The sequence below is a fragment of the Prionailurus viverrinus genome, chromosome B2 (assembly GCF_022837055.1).
Source record: "Prionailurus viverrinus isolate Anna chromosome B2, UM_Priviv_1.0, whole genome shotgun sequence".
Lineage (NCBI taxonomy): Eukaryota > Metazoa > Chordata > Mammalia > Carnivora > Felidae > Prionailurus > Prionailurus viverrinus.
In genome coordinates, this window is record NC_062565.1 from 123155331 (window position 1) to 123176926 (window position 21596).

General features: G+C 40.0%; 1 protein-coding gene across 5 annotated transcripts in view; it reads left to right on the forward strand.

Moving 5' to 3' along the window:
* The window catches only part of PDE7B (phosphodiesterase 7B), a 584077-nt gene that overhangs the window by 351991 nt on the left and 210490 nt on the right, over positions 1–21596 (forward strand). The window lies entirely within an intron of this gene.

Sequence of the window (21596 nt, forward strand, 5' to 3'; positions counted from 1 at the left end):
AGAGTTTAGTTCAAAAACTATAACCATAAAATTATCATAATAATATAAGTGTTAAAAACTTGTAAATGATTAGATCTTTCTTCTGAACGATTTTAATGCCTTGTACAATTTTTCAGTCATATGTTTAGTCATATATAATATGGTTCCTAAAATATATTAGTATGTTGATACAGAGAAAGGAGGCGTTTAGTCTTGAAATTTGATTGTGAGGTTCTTTTCTTTAAGACATCTAAACTTCAAAATGCCAACAGACCATGCAGATGATGTCTCTCTACACAATAAGCAGAGGTCCAAGAATAAAACCAATCTCCTTACATTGGATTCTGCTCTTCTCTAATGATTCTCTTTCATGCTGATAACAAACAATAAGTATGCAATGCATCTGTCTTACTTCACTCCAAAAGTCTTTGTTCTCCAGCAAGACTAAAACTCTGGTATCAAAAGAGTGTCAAGGGTTTTTATTGTTTAGTTGGTTCTTGTTTTGAATCCAGGTGTTCTCATACTTTGGATAACCAGAACTGTTTTTACTTACTCTTCGATGACTATGTAGACTTTTGTGCATGCTCCCTTTTGCTCCATTCGGATCACATGTCCTTTAACCCCTGGTTTTTCCTTCCTTCCTTCTTCAACTAACATTTATTGAATGCCAATTAAGTATGAGACACTGTGTAAGGCTCCGGGAAAGTAATTGAAGATAAATTAGAGGCCTTACTTGACTTTTAGTCTAGGGAATTATCTCAGCGTGATTAGTGCTCCCAAAGAGATCTATCCCGGTGCTTCCATGGCGTCTAGAAGAGGTACTCACCAGAACTTTGGAGGTGGAAGAAGTCCACCAGGAGGAGCAAAGCTCATTACAGTCAAAGCTGTAAGCTGAAAAACAGTAAGGAGGAGCTCCTTGGTGAAAGTGTAGGGGCCTACAGGTGCACAGAATAGTGAATCTTTGGGAGGGTAGCTCAGTAAGCCTAAAGCAATGTACCACTGGGGAGCAAGAGCCAGGAGATGTAGGGCCCTCTGTGCCAGACGAAGAATTCTTGGTTATTTTGAGGTGAAGGGTAGCCATGGAAGGCCTCTGACCAGGGAAATGGTGGACTCAGAATGTAGACTGTTCTGGCTGCTATGTGACAATGAGAATAGTAAGAAGGGAGGTTTTATTAAATAGCTGTGCAGAACTGCATGCTGGTCATGGCATAGGGAAAGGTAGATGGATTTGAGCTGAAGCCAAAGGACTTGAAAAGTCATTAAATCGTTTTGAGGTAGAGGCGAGTGGGAGGTCGCAAGACAAAGGGAGAAATCAGAGAAGACACTGAGGATTCTTGCCTTTGCAGTGGAGTGAGAAAATAAGGGAGAATTCAAAAATGTCATAAAAATTACTTGCAGGATACTCCCCTCCCATACATGCTAGTGGTTCATGCATGACCGAGACTTTAATTTACATTTACTTTATCATTCACCGTACGATTTCTGAGGCCATTTGGAGTTACATGTGTAATTGAAAGTTTGTGTTGTATTTCATTTTTTAAAAGTCTCACTTGCCAGAGCTCTTTGGCTCTCTCATTCTGATCATCAAAATCGTTTCCGTATGCGGAAGCATTCTTGCCAACTCACCTAACCACATGCTTGAAACATCGGTTGTTAATAGGTTGGCTGGTATTTTATCTTCCTTAAAATTTGCCGTACATTACAAGTTTTGCACGTTAAAGGTCAAGAAAGATATTGCTTTTCCTTTTTAGAGAGTAAAAACCACTTACGGGTCTAAAATGTGAAAATAAAGACTAGTCATTATTTTACATAAGTAATATGTATACCCAGTGAGTAGTTAACATAAAGATACTCAAAATCAGATCTTGGTTTTAGAACTTTATTTTGAGACAAATGTCATAATTTTACCTCTTTATTCATCAATTTCAACTAAGTACTCTCTTTAAAAGAATAATCTTCAATGATCTGATATCAGCAATAGCATGTGAAACACTGATGACCTGTTTGTAGAGACGAAATTGAGAATGCTATCCAACATCAAGAGTGTTCATTTTGAAAGCAAAAAAAAAAAATTACTTTTCGGGTTTAGATGAAGAAATGTTTCACTAACAAAGAGCTGGCTCTAAAAGAATGTTGGCAACGGTGAATATGAAAGGTATGAATAGTGGCAGGCCAAGAAAGCAAGTGAACATTACTTCTTTGATTCCAAAAGTTTAATATTTTCATTTGTAATAAATGAGTAACACTGATCAAAAATTTTTCCTGGAATCATAGCAACAAAATATATTACAGGAAGTGTTACAAGAGAATGTCTCCTCTCTTAATAACTTCAAAGTAAATAAGAGGTTTCAACATGAAGAACTTTATTCCACAATGAGGTTAGCACTGTGAACTAAGTGTTGTTTTTTTGGACATTCGGAGGTTTTAATTCCAGGCTTTAAGCTAGGTTTAATACCCTTTGCAATATACGTGTGTGTGGATGTGTGTATGGGGTGGCTATTTGCATGTAAACATGCACATATGCACACCAAAAGAAATCTACATGTATCTCCAAATCTTTGTGCAATAAGGCAGGATAGTAACAAGATTTTAAAAACAGATGCTTGGTAAATATTTTTCATTAACACACACACACACACACACACACACACACACACACACACACATACACACACACACACTGTTCCAGAGGCTGATAGGGACATATGTGAAATATATAAAGCAGATCTAGATTCAGGCCTTAAAGAGCTCGTGGTCTGTAGACAAAGTAATGAAAATGTGACCTAGAAAATGGAAAGTGGCTACAAGAATTATAGGAAATCCAGGAAAGAAAAAATTAACTTAGACTCAAAAATATCAGAGAAGCTTCATAAAGGATCACCCTGTTATCTGGGCCTTAAATAATATGAACAATTTGAACATATGGAGAAAAGAAGGTAGACACTGAATGGAGAAGTAGATATATACCTACATGGATGCACATGTACATATAGAAACATCATTGAGTCAGGAACTTTATAGATAACGCCTAATCCTCAGGACAACCCCATGAGGTAGGGAGGTTGTATCATGTTTTAGAGAGGATGAAGTAACTTTAGAGGGTTTCCTGAGGCCACATGGCTGGTAAATGCCATCCACAAGCTGCTGGACTCCAAAGATCAAGCTCTCTGTCGCCCCTTCTTTGCACTTCCTCCAAAATACAAGGAACGTTTGGGACAAAGGGAGCAGCAAAGATTCATTTTGATTTGAGGGCAAGGTAGTACAATGTCCAGAATGAGAAATAAGACTTTTTATTCTCTTTGCTTACTCTGATGCAGGCCAGAGTATAAGGGTGTAATATTTACAGAGGCATATACTGTCCACTTCCTATGTACTGGGCACCGCACTAAGAATCTCACATGTGCTAATCACATTTAATCTCTTAACACCTCTGTGTGGTCTCAGTTCTTCAGGTGAGAATACAGGCTTTGAGAGAAAGAATAAGCCAATTCCCAAGGTCAAAGTGCTAGGAAATGGTGGAGGTGGGATTCAAAGTTGCTGCTATGAGACTCCAGACAAAAGCCTGGACTCTTAACCACCAAACTACAGCACACTAAGCAAAGTTAAGCATGTGTTTGTGTATGTGTGTGGGTATGGCACACTTTTCATACCTAACAATGATATCCAGAAAGGCTTGTATTGACATGTTTGAGTTGAGTAGAATTTGTTTAATGATGACCAGATTCCCTGGTATGTTATATTTTCCTCATTCAGCCATGCACAAAAGCATTTATTAGGCATTTGCTTTATGCCAAACATTCTGCTTGATCCTAGGATTCAAAGCTAAGGCATGGCCCCTATCTAGCCTAGGTTTTCGAAATTTAAGGCTAGTAAATTAATACAATGAGTCTATAAGCATTATTGCACTTGTGTTCAATTTCTTTCTTGCTTTGCTAAAAATACACAGAGAAAAGAGTTTTATGTCATTAGGTTAAAAAGATTCAATATAGGCAAAAACCTCTTCATTCTCTGAGCATTAGTTACTTAATGAGCATTATTAATAGATGAATATATGTCATATTGTAATGTCAGATAACAGGCAGATTTACTGAGAAGCTAATGAAGCATGATCTTCAGGATTCCTTGAGTTTATTGACAGTAATAAGAATGAAATCTCAAATCAAGGATCATTGTAAGAAGGCTGAAGAGGGTCTTGAGGCAATAAAGTGATTAGAATGAGTATTATAAAACATCAACAACACAGTACCTACTACCATAAGTAGTCCCCAAGTGACCTTTATACAATTTTTCTCATCAGACACTTGAAACACTTCACTGGTTTAACCCTCCAAACAGACACTAATGAGATGGAATATAGATATTACTTCTATTTCCTGATATGGACTCTGATCAAGAAGATTTAAGAACAAATTTTGTTTGTTTGAAAGAGTTGCTGGTTGAAAAACTAGTGTTTATGGTTTTTGCTTTTCAGGGAAAACTACGGCTCAAAAATATAAGACTTAGAGAAATCTTTGCCTTTGGGTGGGACTCCACTTAAAGCATTAATAGTAGGTTCACTGCACATCCCAGATGCCAATTTCTTAATGGTGTAATGGCATCAAAACTTGCAATTTGAGTTTATTTAAATTTTATGTACAGTTTTGCTCACTTTATTCTTCTAATTTGAATTTTCACCATCTCACAGATGCTTGACTTGACTGCCACATAGTAATGAATGGATTGGGTATATTTTGCCCCAAATCATTTGTTCATTCTTTGTTTTAAGCAATATTTATTGACACCCTACGATGTGACAAATGATCTAGGTTCTGGGGAAGAACAGTGAACTAGACAAAAATCTCTACCTTCATGGAAAGAGATCCAACAGGATGTGACTTTTTAATACTGCTCTTATCAAAGTATATTGTAAGGTTTAGTAAGCTATAACAAAGCAGAATACAACAGTTAGCTAAATATGCACGATTTTCATGGATTTTCATTTCATTTGTAGCTTATAAGACCTGTCAGTTATTTCTCCAAGATATTGGATTTTCCAGCTCTAACTTGGGGTTGCCATGGATTGCCAGTAGAACTTACAGAGATCTCCTTTCCAAGGCCAAATCCGTGTCTCAGAGCTGTCCATACGGAGATGGTCAATGCTATTTGACCAGTAATCGTTTTTTGATCATCTGTGGGAACATCTGGATCTTTGACCTCACAAGTAGTTATACAACGAGCCCTTATCCCTGTGGAAAAGTGTTTGTTCCTTTGTGGCTCAGAGGCCCTGTGTTTGCATGTTAGGCTTGATGTTCTGGAAGTCATTTTCTCTAGCACTGGGGTTATTTAATTCCAAGGACTGGTTTGAATTTCTTTTAAAACTATAAGTGTATAGGATTACATTTAATTGTTGGTTTATGTACAGGAGCATTACTGCACTGAGCTGCAAGGAGCACATTATAAGTATTCCTTTGTCCTCTATAAATATTCATTCAGTTACCAGCTGGATGAGGTCGCATGAATCTCCAAATCGTGATGTCTGTACCATGATTTTGAGGTATTGCTGATATTATCTATGAAGCTTTTGCTGTCTATGGGGTCATATAAAGTAGCTTGGAAATTGCAGGGTAAATGAAGAAAACCAATGTCTAAAGCTTGGACAGTTCACCCAGATGGCTGGAGTTTAGCAATTGTGAGTAGGTATTGTTGGCAATACACACATCAGACAAAAGGTGGTTGTTCCAAGTGCTCACAGTGTCAGTCTTCTCGGGGCAGCAGAGGGACAGGCTGCATGTTATGTCAGCCTGAAGTGCAAGAATAGTGGAGTCCTGCTCTGGTTCGATTTTCACTCTGAAGGTGATGGTGGATAAAGGAATGATTTTCTTGAAGTACAGCATGCTTTTCCAGTAGTTTCTAGGAGGAGATTCCATCTCCAGTGTTAGGAAAGGAGTTGGTTGAAGGACCCTACTTCCATCATCTTCTGGGATCCATGGACTTGTCTGCTAATCACCCTTTCACTCTGTTCTCAGTCTTCACCCTGTGCATGGTTTAAAAGACCTTGCTGTTTGTAATCTGTTCGTGCTAGACTTGGAAATTTGGCAAGCCACCTTCTTATTTCCATGATCTACCCTTTGTAAAGGCCATACGGATGACAGCAAATCTGAAGAAATCTATCTGCTTGTGAATATCCTGTGTGCAGTAATACTGGAGAGTCAGAAAAAGTGCAGTTCTGGTTGTATTCCTTACCTTCATTGATTGTCAAAACTCTAAGTAGTAGGGATACCAAAGATAATATTATTAAACACTCAAGTATAAGGTGATGACTCACATGGCAGAACACTTTTCCCACTTAAAGATACTGCCAAGTGTGGTGAAGAGCAACATCAGTCATCAAACGTGACTGCTGTACCGTATTCCCATTACAAAAGCTTTCTAAACACTTTGGGATTTCTCTATTGCCTTGAAAAGATGGCCTGTGACCTGCAGTGACTTTGTTCAGATTCATGGCCTACCCAAGCACGTGTCCAATCACTAAATGGAGTCCCACAGGGCCATGTGTGCTCTGGCCCCTGACAAACTCCCCAGCCTAGTGTCCCTCATTTGCCAGTTCACCTGATTATCTGAACCCCAACCCCTTCTAGCCGTTCCTAACTTCCTTCATTTCCTCAGTCACCTTTAGGCTTTTGCACCTGTCATTTACTACTCAGAACAAACACCCTTCTAGCTTATCTTGTGCCTTCAACTCCCACTGAGGACTTGTGCGATATTAGTTCCTCTCTCCCCTATCCAATCAGAATACATTATTCACAAACTCTTCCACACCCATCAGGATGTGGCCAGTGTATGAGAAACCTCTTTCCCAAACCCATTTGGATTCCTCCCACCTCCTCAATGCCAAGGAGAAGGGCGCATCAGGCATAGTCAATCTCTGGGCACCAAATGGTCTATAGAAACTTTCTAAAGTCAACATGTCCACTATACAAAAAGTCTGCTTGGTTGTCTTTAATTAGGACTTTAAACACACAAGTATTATTTGAGAATAATATAATCAAAATTGAGATAGGTTCCACTGAATTTAATAAGTAAATGCAGCCATAAGCAGCTAAATACAGATAATTACTTTTGCTGCATTGGAAAGAGTTCAGTGAAGTTTTGCTGAATGAATGAATATTTTAAAGGAAATATTCAACAAAAGTGAGACTTTAGATCTTGAAATCCTTCCCTTGTAGCAACTAGAGTTAATTGTCTAGTAAGGATTAGTGCAGTTTTCAATCTGCTCTTTGCCCTCTGATTTCCCATTCATTCATTAAACAAATACTTGTTGACCACTCCCATCTCACAGGTACTACAGGTTTGTGTCCCTTTATGTGTGCTTCAGGCACCTTGAGGCTACCCAGGTCAATGGCTCAAAGTCCACATTAAGGAGCTAACATGGAATAATACTGGAGGGCAGTTGAAAAAGCTATGGTTTTCGTGGCTTCTCTGCTTCCAAATAATTGTATATCCTTGAAAGTAATAATTTACTGGGTACTTACCTCTACCGGCCACTATTCTAAGCCCATGGTATAGGCAGTAGTGATATCTTCATTTGACATGTGAGGAAATGGAGGCAAAGAATTGTTGAATAACTTGCCGAGGGTGATGCATCTGGTATTGGGGTCTTGTTTTGAACTCAAGAGCTCATAGTCTGATCATCAAAGACCTTGAAATGGAAAGTCACCTAGCTTCACTGTACTTGTTTGTTTGCTACATCTATAAAGTGACTTTGTTGGCCACAGCGGTATCCCAGATCCCTCCCAGATTAGAGATGTGTCTTCTTGGTACTGGAACTGCCCTGCCCAAACTACAGATCCTCAAATAGTCCCTCTTCCTTTTCCTGCATTTCTTCAGATCTACGTCTCACACGAGGTGCTTCCTCACCTCACACCTCACCTCTGCTTCCTCTCTCATTTAATACTTTCTCAAACACCATTGCTCTCCCCAGCCTGGGCTTACCACCCCAATCCTGCCCTGCCAACCTCTGGTCTCTAGACTACTCTGGCTTTGCAGGTTACCCTCTGAGGGACTGGTGCTCAGGAATTTGGCAGGAGCAAAATTTCTCTCCTCACAAAATCCCCTGACTCACACAGTAGAACTGTGTTTTGTATCGGTACATAGTCTCACCAAATGGCCCTCTCCACTTTCCACCTCCTTCCTTCTACAAAACAGCATTCACAGCAGGCCCCATTATGGGTTTCAGAGTACACAAGATGCTTTCACACAAATTACATTAATTATTTCAGTAAAGGAGTGAGCATTGTTACTACCTCTCCTCTACAAGGAAGTTCAAAAAGGTAAGTAATACTATGTCCAAGATCACACAGCTAGAGAGGGATAAATTGGGATTTGAATCCAGATACTCTAACTTCTTTCCACTATAGACACTCACTTTATAAAAGTTAAGTATTTATGCTTTCACAGAAGTGTCTTTCTGAAAGACAATCAATGCTTAGGGCTCTGGGGAGATAAATAAAATAGGAAATTGTATGGGAAAATTCTGACATAATTTTTGCTATCTTTATCAACATCTGTGGTATACGTTTTTGTGTCTGATATAGGACAATTCTCAGAGCCCATATCAAAATGATTCCCAGAGTACCTTGGACTATGATGCCCACTCTGTTGCTATAACTGGGTGCATTAAAGAGATACCCCAGTTACATTCTGCATGCCATTGGGTTCCACAGGTACGGATTCTGCTAAAACTGTGCTTGATCAAAAGCTATAGCCATTGTTTTACACAATGAAATATGTGATATTCAGTGTGTATTCCAATATGTGCAATGGAAGTCAAGAATAAAAGTGCATGGAGAAAGCCTGCATATACTGAAAAGCACAACATAATACACAGCAATTCTGAACCTGTGCATCAACTGACCCCAGGATCTCCATACGGGTGTCCCACTACACATTAGATATATAGCCTTTCTAGTGCCCTCTACTGTCCATGGCTCAAATGACAGAAAACACAGTTCTGCATTCTGGATGTTTGCTTAATAACAACAACAACAAAATTACTCTTGGGCTAAAACCAGGTTTTCCAAGTTTTTGTTCATAATGAGTAGTTTTTAAACATTTAAAAATAGGGGTATGTAATAAAATGTTGAGAGACTCTCTGGACGTTACTGCTGCTGGCACTTCTCTAATAGAAAGCATACGCCATTGAGTTAACATTTTGTTCTTTGACTGAAGAAGAAAACAAAGCTGTTAAAAGCTTGGTAGGCTCATTTTCCAATAGAAATAGCATTAATATCTTTCAAGTCACTTCTAACCATAGCTAATTAGAGGTTTATGAGGGATGGCCCTGCCTGAAGGGTCACCTCAGGTAATATAGCCCACAGATTTGCTGTTGACTGTTGGCAACAATGGATTTGTTAAGAGTTTCTACTCAGCTCGAGGTGATTATCTTTTTTTCCTTTTGCTAGTGTGTCTCCTATTTTGACTGGCTGAGGTTGGGTTGGACGATGAGGCCCCAATTCGAAGACAGTGCCAGGTTGTTGCTGGAGATCTGCACTGACAGATTGTTGAAAACTTATTAGTCTGACGTTTTAACAGCCTGAAACGGGATGGAAATCTGCTCTTTCACTGGAAAAACTTAGAAAGGAAAACATGAGCTTGAGCTGAAATCAGCTCCAGTTCCAAATCTGCCGTCCTCTGGCACCAAAGAACCAAGGGCTGCCACAGTTTTTAGAGATTAAGGCCTGGCTGTGCCACCCACACGGGAGATGGGACTGTAGCCACTGTAAAGTAGGAGACCCTGGAAATGCACCCTCTGAGGGCTGGGGAAATTGTGATGTGCTCAACAGTAGGTGCTAATGGCTTTAGCAGTAGCAGAAGTCAGCCTCACATGAGATTTCAACTGAGTGGTTAGGGACTGCTCTTTTGGCTATAGCCATTCTGTGTAATAATTTAAGAAAAAAGAATAAGGAACACCACAGGCTTGGTATGCCCTCTTGGAGCTGGAAATGAACAAAAGATTGTAGCCAATACTATTGGTGAGAGATATCTGGGACCACCAAGTTGTAATTATCTATTACAATGCGAAAAGAATTTATTAGGCATCCTGGCTCTTCAAAATTCAGTCGGGCCTCTCTAACTGGGCCCAGAATTCTTTTAATCACTGTTGGCCCATACTTATCTTTCATCTCACCTGTGACTACCACTTTGATTAAGCCCTCTATCCTGATGTACCACAATTTGGTCTCCTCCTGAGCAGCTACTTGAAGGGTCCCAACAGGGATTCAGGGCTTCGCACTGGCACCTACCTCTGCCCTGTCCTTTGTCAGCCAACTCCTTCCTATCAGACCTGTGGCTATCTCTTTCTGGAAGCATTCTGTGATAGCCCCAGACAGCGCTGGGGGCCCACCACTGAGGTTACCCACAGTCTCCTATGTTCTGACTTCAGACTAAGCAATAAACTTCTGGGGGACATTTGGAGTTCCTAAGACTCATATGATTTTGTATTCACACTTACAGTACGGTACCTGCACAGAGTAGGCACTCAATAAATAATTTTGAATGTTTCTTCATTCATTCATTCACTCATTAACTCATTTGATAGACAATGGAGTTTCAAGCCTCTAGATTCTTGTTAGACTTTAGGGAGTTCAGTTTCTTAACAGAAGCTATCTTTTTATGATCTAAAGACCTAAACCATTTTCTCTCCAGGCCTATCTTCTGGGGCCTGGTTTATTAGTAACATTCTGTTTATTGTTGGGGGAAAATGTGAGATGGAAAGTGACCCAGATATTATGAGATGTCTTCTCAATGTCAAGTTTCCCCTTCATCACTGCGCGCAGTTCCACGTCATGTGGCTGCAGCTAATGGCAGCACTTACTGGTGTGTATACATAAACATCCAGAAAACATTCTCTTTTCACGCTACCCCAGATAATCTCAAATTTCAAGCATGTGCCCCAGAATTTCAGTAAAGAAATATTCATTCTTTCATTTAATTAACATCGGGAGTGTCATCATGCAAGACACTTTGAGGTTCAGGGGCGAACAAATAAAACAGAGGCATCAACATACGGGCATTTGCCTTGTTTACTAAAAACCTCACTAGAGAAATTAATTCCTGAATGGGAAACTTGCAGAATCCGAGAACTTGGAAATGACGTGAGAGTGGGGGTGGGGGTGAGAGGGGGGGTGAAGGCAGCCTGTGCTGGGGCCTTGCCTGCTGCAGGTTGATTCCGTCGCTCCTGGCACAAATGAGATGTGCTTCGTTTTCCATCAAAAAGCAACCATGGTTAGCACTTCAGCTCAGGAAACTCAGTTTTGATCACTTTTTTTTTTTTTTTTCCAAAATAGATCTAGTTATATACCAGGGGCTCTTTTTGTTGTGTTTGTTTTAATGATCTATCAAGCACAGACTTGGGCATGTTGGGTCTTTCTGCATTTCTACAGTGGCTTCCAGCATTCCATCACTGGCTCCGTGGGTATCAAAAGGCAATCATGCCAATAGCTTTCTAATCTTTGGATCATTGCCATGGTGGTGTGGTCTTGAAGTTAACAATTCCAGTGTTGCCTCTTGCGTCTCCACATTTCCAATGTGGCCCACCATCAGCTCCCCTCATAAGCCAATTCTGCATTTTTGAGACTCATTTCTAGGTGCCCAGCCTATAGCCTGCTCCTCCAATGCGTTTATAAGCACCTAGTTTCATGTATAAATGCCTTTCTGCTTAAAAAAAAAAAAAAAAAAAACAAAAAAAACCCCTATAACTATGGGAAGAAAATAATCAAAGAATCACAGCCTATTAATTATTTGCTGATAGCATTTAACATTACCTACTTACAGAAAACAGTTATTGACTCAGCTGGCAGTGGGCCAAACCACCAACCAATGAGGATTTCTGTTTTGTGTTTTGTTTACTAATGTTTCCTCCCATCCAAAGATATTAAGACACCTGCCCTAAAAAGATTAATTGCTGGAGGCCCACTGAGAGACTAAGATATTCAAGTGATTGGAAATATTCAGAAAAATAAAAAGAGCACACAATTTTATTTGAAGCAGGAAAAATATTAACTGATTTAAGAATGTTAGAAGTGCTTCCAGTTGAACAATGTATGAATTTTTCACTAACGTTAATGTTTTTTATTTAATTTTTTAAAATTTCTTTTGAGTACAATAGTTACTATGATTCATATTTAAATATTTTAATTTCAGATATAATTTTCCCTTAAGAAAAAGAGGTGTGCTGAATACTTTAGTGTGATTTTTAAAAATTACACCTCATAGCAGTTTTTCATAACTAATTTTAAGGTGGAAGTAATGAAAAAATATAGTTCACTTAAAAGAAATATATTTTGGAGTTGCGGCAAGATGGCGGCTTAGGAGGACGCTGGGCTCACCGCACGTCCTGCTGATCACTTAGATTCCATCTACACCTGCCCAAATAACCCAGAAAACCGCCAGAGGATTAGCAGAATGGAGTCGCCGGAGCCAAACGCAGACGAGAGGCCCACGGAAGAGGGTAGGAAGGGCGGCGAGGCGGTGCGCGCTCCACGGACTGGCGGGAGGGAGCCGGGGCGGAGGGGCGGCTCGCCGGCCAAGCAGAGCCCCCGAGTCTGGCTTGCAAAAGCGGAGGGGCCTGACGGACTGTGTTCCCACAACAAGCGCGACTTAGCGTCTGGGAGGTCATAAGTTAACAGCTCTGCTCAGAAAGCGGGAAGGCTGGAGGACAACCAGAGGGAGAGCTGCTGAGCCCCCTGACAACAGAGCTCAGTTTGGTGGGGAACAAAGGCGCTCGCCAGCGCCATCTCCCCCGCCCATCCCCCAGCCGAAATCCCAAAGGGAACCGGTTCCTGCCAGGGAACTTGCTCGCTCCGCGCAAACACCCAACTCTGCGCTTCTGCGGAGCCAAACCTCCGGCAGCGGATCTGACTCCCTCCCGCTGCCACAGGGCCCCTCCTGAAGTGGATCACCTGAGGAGAAGCTAGCTAAACCTGCCCCTCCTGCCCCCGAGCACCTTGCCTACCCACCCCAGCTAATACGCCAGATCCCCAGCATCACAAGCCTGGCAGGGTGCAAGTAGCCCAGACGAGCCACACCACCCCACAGTGAATCCCGCCCCTAGGAGAGGGGAAGAGAAGGCACACACCAGTCTGACTGTGGCCCCAGCGGTGGGCTGGGGGCAGACATCAGGTCTGACTGCGGCCCCGCCCACCAACTCCAGTTATACACCACAGCACAGGGGAAGTGCCCTGCAGGTCCTCACCACGCCAGGGACTATCCAAAATGACCAAGCAGAAGAATTCCCCTCAGAAGAATCTTCAGGAAATAACAACAGCTAATGAGCTGATCAAAAAGGACTTAAATAACATAACAGAAAGTGAATTTAGAATAATAGTCATAAAATTAATCGCTGGGCTTGAAAACAGTATACAGGACAGCAGAGAATCTCTTGCTACAGAGATCAAGGGACTAAGGAACAGTCACGAGGAGCTGAAAAACGCTTTAAACGAAATGCATAACAAAATGGAAACCACCACAGCTCGGCTTGAAGAGGCAGAGGAGAGAATAGGTGAACTAGAAGATAAAGTTATGGAAAAAGAGGAAGCTGAGAAAAAGAGAGATAAAAAAATCCAGGAGTATGAGGGGAAAATTAGAGAACTAAGTGATACACTAAAAAGAAATAATATACGCATAATTGGTATCCCAGAGGAGGAAGAGAGAGGGAAAGGTGCTGAAGGGGTACTTGAAGAAATCATAGCTGAGAACTTCCCTGAACTGGGGAAGGAAAAAGGCATTGAAATCCAAGAGGCACAGAGAACTCCCTTCAGACGTAACTTGAATCGATCTTCTGCACGACATATCATAGTGAAACTGGCAAAATACAAGGATAAAGAGAAAATTCTGAAAGCAGCAAGGGGTAAACGTGCCCTCACATATAAAGGGAGACCTATAAGACTCGTGACTGATCTCTCTTTTGAAACTTGGCAGGCCAGAAAGAATTGGCACGAGATTTTCAGGGTGCTAGACAGAAAAAATATGCAGCCGAGAATCCTTTATCCAGCAAGTCTGTCATTTAGAATAGAAGGAGAGATAAAGGTCTTCCCAAACAAACAAAAACTGAAGGAATTTGTCACCACTAAACCAGCCCTACAAGAGATCCTAAGGGGGACCCTGTGAGACAAAGTCCCAGAGACATCACTATAAGCATAAAACATACAGACATCACAATGACTCTAAACCCGTATCTTTCTATAATAACACTGAATGTAAATGGATTAAATGTGCCAACCAAAAGACATAGGGTATCAGAATGGATAAAAAACCAAGACCCATCTATTTGCTGTCTACAAGAGACTCATTTTAGACCTGAGGACACCTTTAGATTGAGAGTGAGGGGATGGAGAACTATTTATCATGCGACTGGAAGCCAAAAGAAAGCTGGAGTAGCCATACTTATATCAGACAAACTAGACTTTAAATTAAAGGCTGTAACAAGAGATGAAGAAGGACATTATATAATAGTTACAGGGTCTATCCATCAGGAAGAGCTAACAATTATAAATGTCTATGCACCGAATACCGGAGCCCCCAAATATATAAAACAATTACTCATAAACATAAGCAACCTTATTGATAAGAATGTGGTAATTGCAGGGGACTTTAATACACCACTTACAGAAATGGATAGATCATCTAGACACACGGTCAATAAAGAAACAAGGGCCCTGAATGACACATTGGATCAGATGGACTTGACAGATATATTTAGAACTCTGCATCCCAAAGCAACAGAATATACTTTCTTCTCGAGTGCACATGGAACATTCTCCAAGATAGATCATATACTGGGTCACAAAACAGCCCTTCATAAGTTTACAAGAATTGAAATTATACCATGCTTACTTTCAGACCACAATGCTATGAAGCTTGAAATCAACCACAGGAAAAAGTCTGGAAAACCTCCAAAAGCATGGAGGTTAAAGAACACCCTACTAACGAATGAGTGGGCCAACCAGACAATTAGAGAAGAAATTAAAAAATATATGGAAACAAACGAAAATGAAAATACAACAATCCAAACGCTTTGGGACGCAGCAAAGGCAGTCCTGAGAGGAAAATACATTGCAATCCAGGCCTATCTCAAGAAACAAGAAAAATCCCAAATACAAAATCTAACAGCACACCTAAAGGAAATAGAAGCAGAACAGCAAAGGCAGCCTAAACCCAGCAGAAGAAGAGAAATAATAAAGATCAGAGCAGAAATAAACAATATAGAAACTAAAAAAACTGTAGAGCAGATCAACGAAACCAAGAGTTGGTTTTTTGAAAAAATAAACAAAATTGACAAACCTCTAGCCAGGCTTCTCAAAAAGAAAAGGGAGATGACCCAAATAGATAAAATCATGAATGAAAATGGAATGATTACAACCAATCCCTCAGAGATACAAGCAATTATCAGGGAATACTAAGAAAAATTATATGCCAACAAATTGGACAACCTGGAAGAAATGGACAAATTCCTGAACACCCACACTCTTCCAAAACTCAATCAGGAGGAAATAGAAAGCTTGAACAGACCCATAACCAGTGAAGAAATTGAATCGGTTATCAAAAATCTCCCAACAAATAAGAGTCCAGGACCAGATGGCTTCCCAGGGGAGTTCTACCAGACGTTTAAAGCAGAGATAATACCTATCCTTCTCAAGCTATTCCAAGAAATAGAAAGGGAAGGAAAACTTCCAGACTCATTCTATGAAGCCAGTATTACTTTGATTCCTAAACCAGACAGAGACCCAGTAAAAAAAGAGAACTACAGGCCAATATCCCTGATGAATATGGATGCAAAAATTCTCAATAAGGTACTAGCAAATCGAATTCAACGGCATATAAAAAGAATTATTCACCATGACCAAGTGGGATTCATTCCTGGGATGCAGGGCTGGTTCAACATTCGCAAATCAATCAACGTGATACATCACATTAACAAAAAAAAAGAGAAGAACCATATGATCCTGTCAATCGATGCAGAAAAGGCCTTCGACAAAATCCAGCACCCTTTCTTAATAAAAACCCTTGAGAAAGTCGGGATAGAAGGAACATACTTAAAGATCATAAAAGCCATTTATGAAAAGCCCACAGCTAACATCATCCTCAACGGGGAAAAACTGAGAGCTTTTTCCCTGAGATCAGGAACACGACAAGGATGCCCACTCTCACCGCTGCTGTTTAACATAGTGCTGGAAGTTCTAGCATCAGCAATCAGACAACAAAAGGAAATCAAAGGCATCAAAATTGGCAAAGATGAAGTCAAGCTTTCGCTTTTTGCAGATGACATGATATTATACATGGAAAATCCGATAGACTCCACCAAAAGTCTGCTAGAACTGATACAGGAATTCAGCAAAGTTGCAGGATACAAAATCAATGTACAGAAATCAGTTGCATTCTTATACACTAACAATGAAGCAACAGAAAGACAAATAAAGAAACTGATCCCATTCACAATTGCACCAAGAAGCATAAAATACCTAGGAATAAATCTAACCAAAGATGTAAAGGATCTGTATGCTGAAAACTATAGAAAGCTTATGAAGGAAATTGAAGAAGATTTAAAGAAATGAAAAGACATTCCCTGCTCATGGATTGGAAAAATAAATATTGTCAAAATGTCAATACTACCCAAAGCTATCTACACATTCAATGCAATCCCAATCAAAATTGCACCAGCATTCTTCTCGAAACTAGAACAAGCAATCCTAAAATTCATATGGAACCACAAAAGGCCCCGAATAGCCAAAGGAATTTTGAAGAAGAAGACCAAAGCAGGAGGCATCACAATCCCAGACTTTAGCCTCTACTACAAAGCTGTCATCATCAAGACAGCATGGTATTGGCACCAAAACAGACACATAGACCAATGGAATAGAATAGAAACCCCAGAACTAGACCCACAAACGTATGGCCAACTCATCTTTGACAAAGCAGGAAAGAACATCCAATGGAAAAAAGACAGCCTCTTTAACAAATGGTGCTGGGAGAACTGGACAGCAACATGCAGAAGGTTGAAACTAGACCACTTTCTCACACCATTCACAAAAATAAACTCAAAATGGATAAAGGACCTAAATGTGAGACAGGAAACCATCAAAACCTTAGAGGAGAAAGCAGGAAAAGACCTCTCTGACCTCAGCCGTAGCAATCTCTTACTCGACACATCCCCAAAGGCAAGGGAATTAAAAGCAAAAGTGAATTACTGGGACCTTATGAAGATAAAAAGCTTCCGCACAGCAAAGGAAACAACCAACAAAACTAAAAGGCAACCAACGGAATGGGAAAAGATATTCGCAAATGACATATCGGACAAAGGGCTAGTATCCAAAATCTATAAAGAGCTCACCAAACTCCACACCCGAAAAACAAATAACCCAGTGAAGAAATGGGCAGAAAACATGAATAGACACTTCTCTAAAGAAGACATCCGGATGGCCAACAGGCACATGAAAAGATGTTCAGCGTCGCTCCTTATCAGGGAAATACAAATCAAAACCACACTCAGGTATCACCTCACGCCAGTCAGAGTGGCCAAAATGAACAAATCCGGAGACTATAGATGCTGGAGAGGATGTGGAGAAACGGGAACCCTCTTGCACTGTTGGTGGGAATGCAAATTGGTGCAGCCGCTCTGGAAAGCAGTGTGGAGGTTCCTCAGAAAATTAAAAATAGACCTACCCTATGACCCAGCAATAGCACTGCTAGGAATTTATCCAAGGGATACAGGAGCACTGATGCATAGGGCCACTTGTACCCCAATGTTCATAGCAGCACTCTCAACAATAGCCAAATTATGGAAAGAGCCTAAATGTCCATCAACTGATGAATGGATAAAGAAATTGTGGTTTATATACACAATGGAATATTACGTGGCAATGAGAAAAAATGAAATATGGCCTTTTGTAGCAACGTGGATGGAACTGGAGTGTGTGATGCTAAGTGAAATAAGCCATACAGAGAAAGACAGATACCATATGGTTTCACTCTTATGTGGATCCTGAGAAACTTAACAGGAACCCATGGGGGAGGGGAAGGAAAAAAAAAAAAGAGGTTAGAATGGGAGAGAGCCAAAGCATAAGAGACTTAAAAACTGAGAACAAACTGAGGGTTGATGGGGGGTGGGAGGGAGGAGAGGGTGGGTGATGGGTATTGAGGAGGGCACCTTTTGGGATGAGCACTGGGTGTTGTATGGAAACCAATTTGTCAATAAATTTCATAAAAAAAAAAAAGAAAAAAAAAAAAAGAAATATATTTTATTTCACATTTTGCTGAAACATGTGATCTAACTAATGGAAATTAAATATTTTTAATTAAAACTACTAATATAGATGTGGCATTTTATATATTTATATATTATATTTATATATTAATATATAACATCATCTTTTTCTTCCTGACTTAAAGGTAAATTTTAGATTTAACATAGAAATATTTTAATACATAGGAATTAGCAACCAAATTGTGAAGTATTCTGACTTTTTAAATTAGAATTATTTCTTTATTTTTAATCCTAAATAATAATATGAGAATTCAAATATACTTTATGGAATAAGTTAGATTTATTAATTTGTATTTTTGTATTATGGTCTCATCTACAGAAATTTAAATTGGTACATTCTTGTTCACAATGAATTAAAACTAAACTTATGATGATACTATGATGTAGATAAGCTTGACTTTTTTTTTACAAATGAGAAAGGAAGTTTGACAAAACTAAATAAATTTTCCATGATAGTATAGTTGGTAAGTGAATGCAGAAATAGGATTTGAACTTAGATTAGTCTAATACAAAACCTATGCTCTAATAGGTTGCAACTCAGGCAAATAGTCAGTGGCTAATGAGCGAGAGGAGGGGATGTAAGCAGACATAGTCTATTTGACCCAGGCAGTGAGTAGATAAACAATAGCCAATATTTAAGAATCTGCGTATACTAGTCAAGCATTGGGTAAGCTGTCAGCTTTCATTCTGTCACTTACTGGAGAGGAGTCCTCTACAGTGAGTGGCACTCTCTGTGCCTCAATTTTCTACTCTCTTAAAAGACAATAATGAAAGTATAAGATGGTAGATGTACAACACTTAGAACAATGCTTATCTCATAGTATGGGCTAAATCAATGTTAGCTAGCCCACAAATCTTCTTTAAGTGTCTTGTACGTATAAGACACCAGAATTACATAATGAGGCATGTTAGGAGCACTAACAGTGAAAGTGGTTTGATTCTTCATATCTATGCGGTTAACAGGCATTACATACATGAGTTCACGTGCAGCATATCCTATGTGCTGTAGAAGACTGTATGCCAGGAGGGTCCAGCCCCTTGGCGAGGGATTTCAATAATTATGCCCTATTATTTGGGTCAGTATTAACTGGGAGAGAAGGACACAAACAAGGAGAGTTGAAATTAGTATATGAGGCACAAAAACAAAACAAAACTGGAGATCCGATGAAGAGATGGGATCTTGAGAAGGAGGCAGAAGCCTGGTGATCAGAACCAGGTCAAAGTCAGGATCATCCAGCAGCAGTGAGCTGGAATGAGAAGTCCCAGCATGTGTGACCAGGTAGAGCCATGAGGAAAGACAGCTGCAGCACCTGAGAACCCAAGAGGGCATGAGACCTTCCCCCATGGAAGATCCTGCAGTTTTCTGAGACTCGGACCCCGTGGCTTAGCCCAATTAATCTCTTAAACTGGGTCATTGCCCTAGGTTTCACAGCAAGCATGAGCCTGGCAGCCAAGGCCCTTTAAACACTGGCATCAATGAGAAAAAGCACTGGAAAGAATCTGGTTTCTTTCAAGTTCTGAGAACAACAGATTCCCTTCTGGGCATGCTTTAAAATCTGTTACCATCATCAGGTAATTTTACAAAGCAGAGCAGTTAAAGAACTAGTCAGAGGTGCCTCAGCCATTTCCCAGACGGCCAGGGAGATGAAGACAGAAGGAAGAGGAATGCTTCATCATCATCAGAAGGGCCACCGCACCTGCACTTGATGCTTGGTCATTAGCTTGTGTGGTCAGTGAACCCAGGCAGGCCATGACTGTTAGGAATGCATGCTCCAGGAGTTGCAGAAACTTCTGGATTTATTTATGTCTAGGAAAAAGAACGAGACCCATGGCACCACCCTTACCCACACCCACACCCACACCCACACCCACACCCACACCCACACCCACACCCATCTGCCTCTGTAAGGGCCATATATATAAGGTTAGCCTTGGGTTAGGGTAGCCTTGGGAAATCATGCAACCTCCACCTACCATCTGCTTCCATCCCCTGCAATGAAAGAAGGAAAGTTGTATCCCAGCACGTGTGTGGGCTTTGCCATTGACAAAGGGTAAGGGAGCACTCCAGAATTCGTTCCTTGTAGGACTCAGAGTATGGATTAATAGAGCTTCTTAACACTTTGCTTTGCCAAGAAGTTGAAAATATTTTCGAAACCTCTGATCTTTCATTTAAAGACGATTAATTCTTTCAGGTCATAAAAACACCACTTTAAAAAAAGCAGGTAATTCGGAAATGGATCCTAGCAATTTGAATGGGTTCAACCTTTGCCAAAACACAAGCAAAACAGGAAAGACAGTTGGGTCAGATGCCACGGGTTGTTAATCCTCACATTTGCTCTCGCATATGACTTTGTGGCATATATTAGCATCCCCATGTTACTTACAAAGAAATGAAGCATGAAGAGATTAAATAGCATGATAAATATCACATGATATGTAGGTCAGCAGAGTAACCAGGAAAAAAAGCTCACGATACAGACTTTCCATCTAGTATTCCTTGACCTCTTACCACCTTCAGGAACAACCAACCTGTCCTCTCTGCAGTCCATTCTCTTGATTCACTGGAACAGCTTGCTTCCTTTTCATGGCCCTGAGCCAAATGTCCATCTCTCTGTGCATGATGTAGGTCATCCCAGAAAATGGATTGGTTTGAATGTATGTAATTGAGTTGTCCTTTTCCCTCTCAACCTGCCTTTCACAATTATGAATGAAGAATGTATATCCTCTGCATATCTTCCCCCAACCCTGAGTTTGATGTTCATTATTCATCACCTGTTTTTATGCTTTTTCTGTAAATTAATATATCTACAAATAATGTGTACTATTTTTAGGTTATCTTCAACTTCATATAAAATGGAGACAGTTTTATGTATTTTACATGATTTGAAAATTATATGTATTTGTATGATTTGAACACTATATATTTCACATGATTTAAACATTATTGTTATATAATTGATTATTATATGTTTACATGTACATGTTACATACATAATATATGTTTTTAAAGTATACATAACTCTAATTCATTCATCTGAACTACTGTGTAGTATTCCAGTGGTGAATAATAGATTTATCTGTTTTGTAGCTGAACATTAAAGCTATTTGTGTAAATTTCTCCAGTCGTCAGTTTAGAAGATAACTTGCTAGGTCATAGGATATGTACATTTTGACTTGACTAGATTTTGCAAATTTTTCTTCAAGGTGATTTTATCATTTTACAAGTGCCCCTTGCTCTACATTTCTTCTCTACATTTTTAATAACAGTTTTTATTGCCAGACTCTTATGTTTTGCCATGCAGATGAATTCAAAATAGAC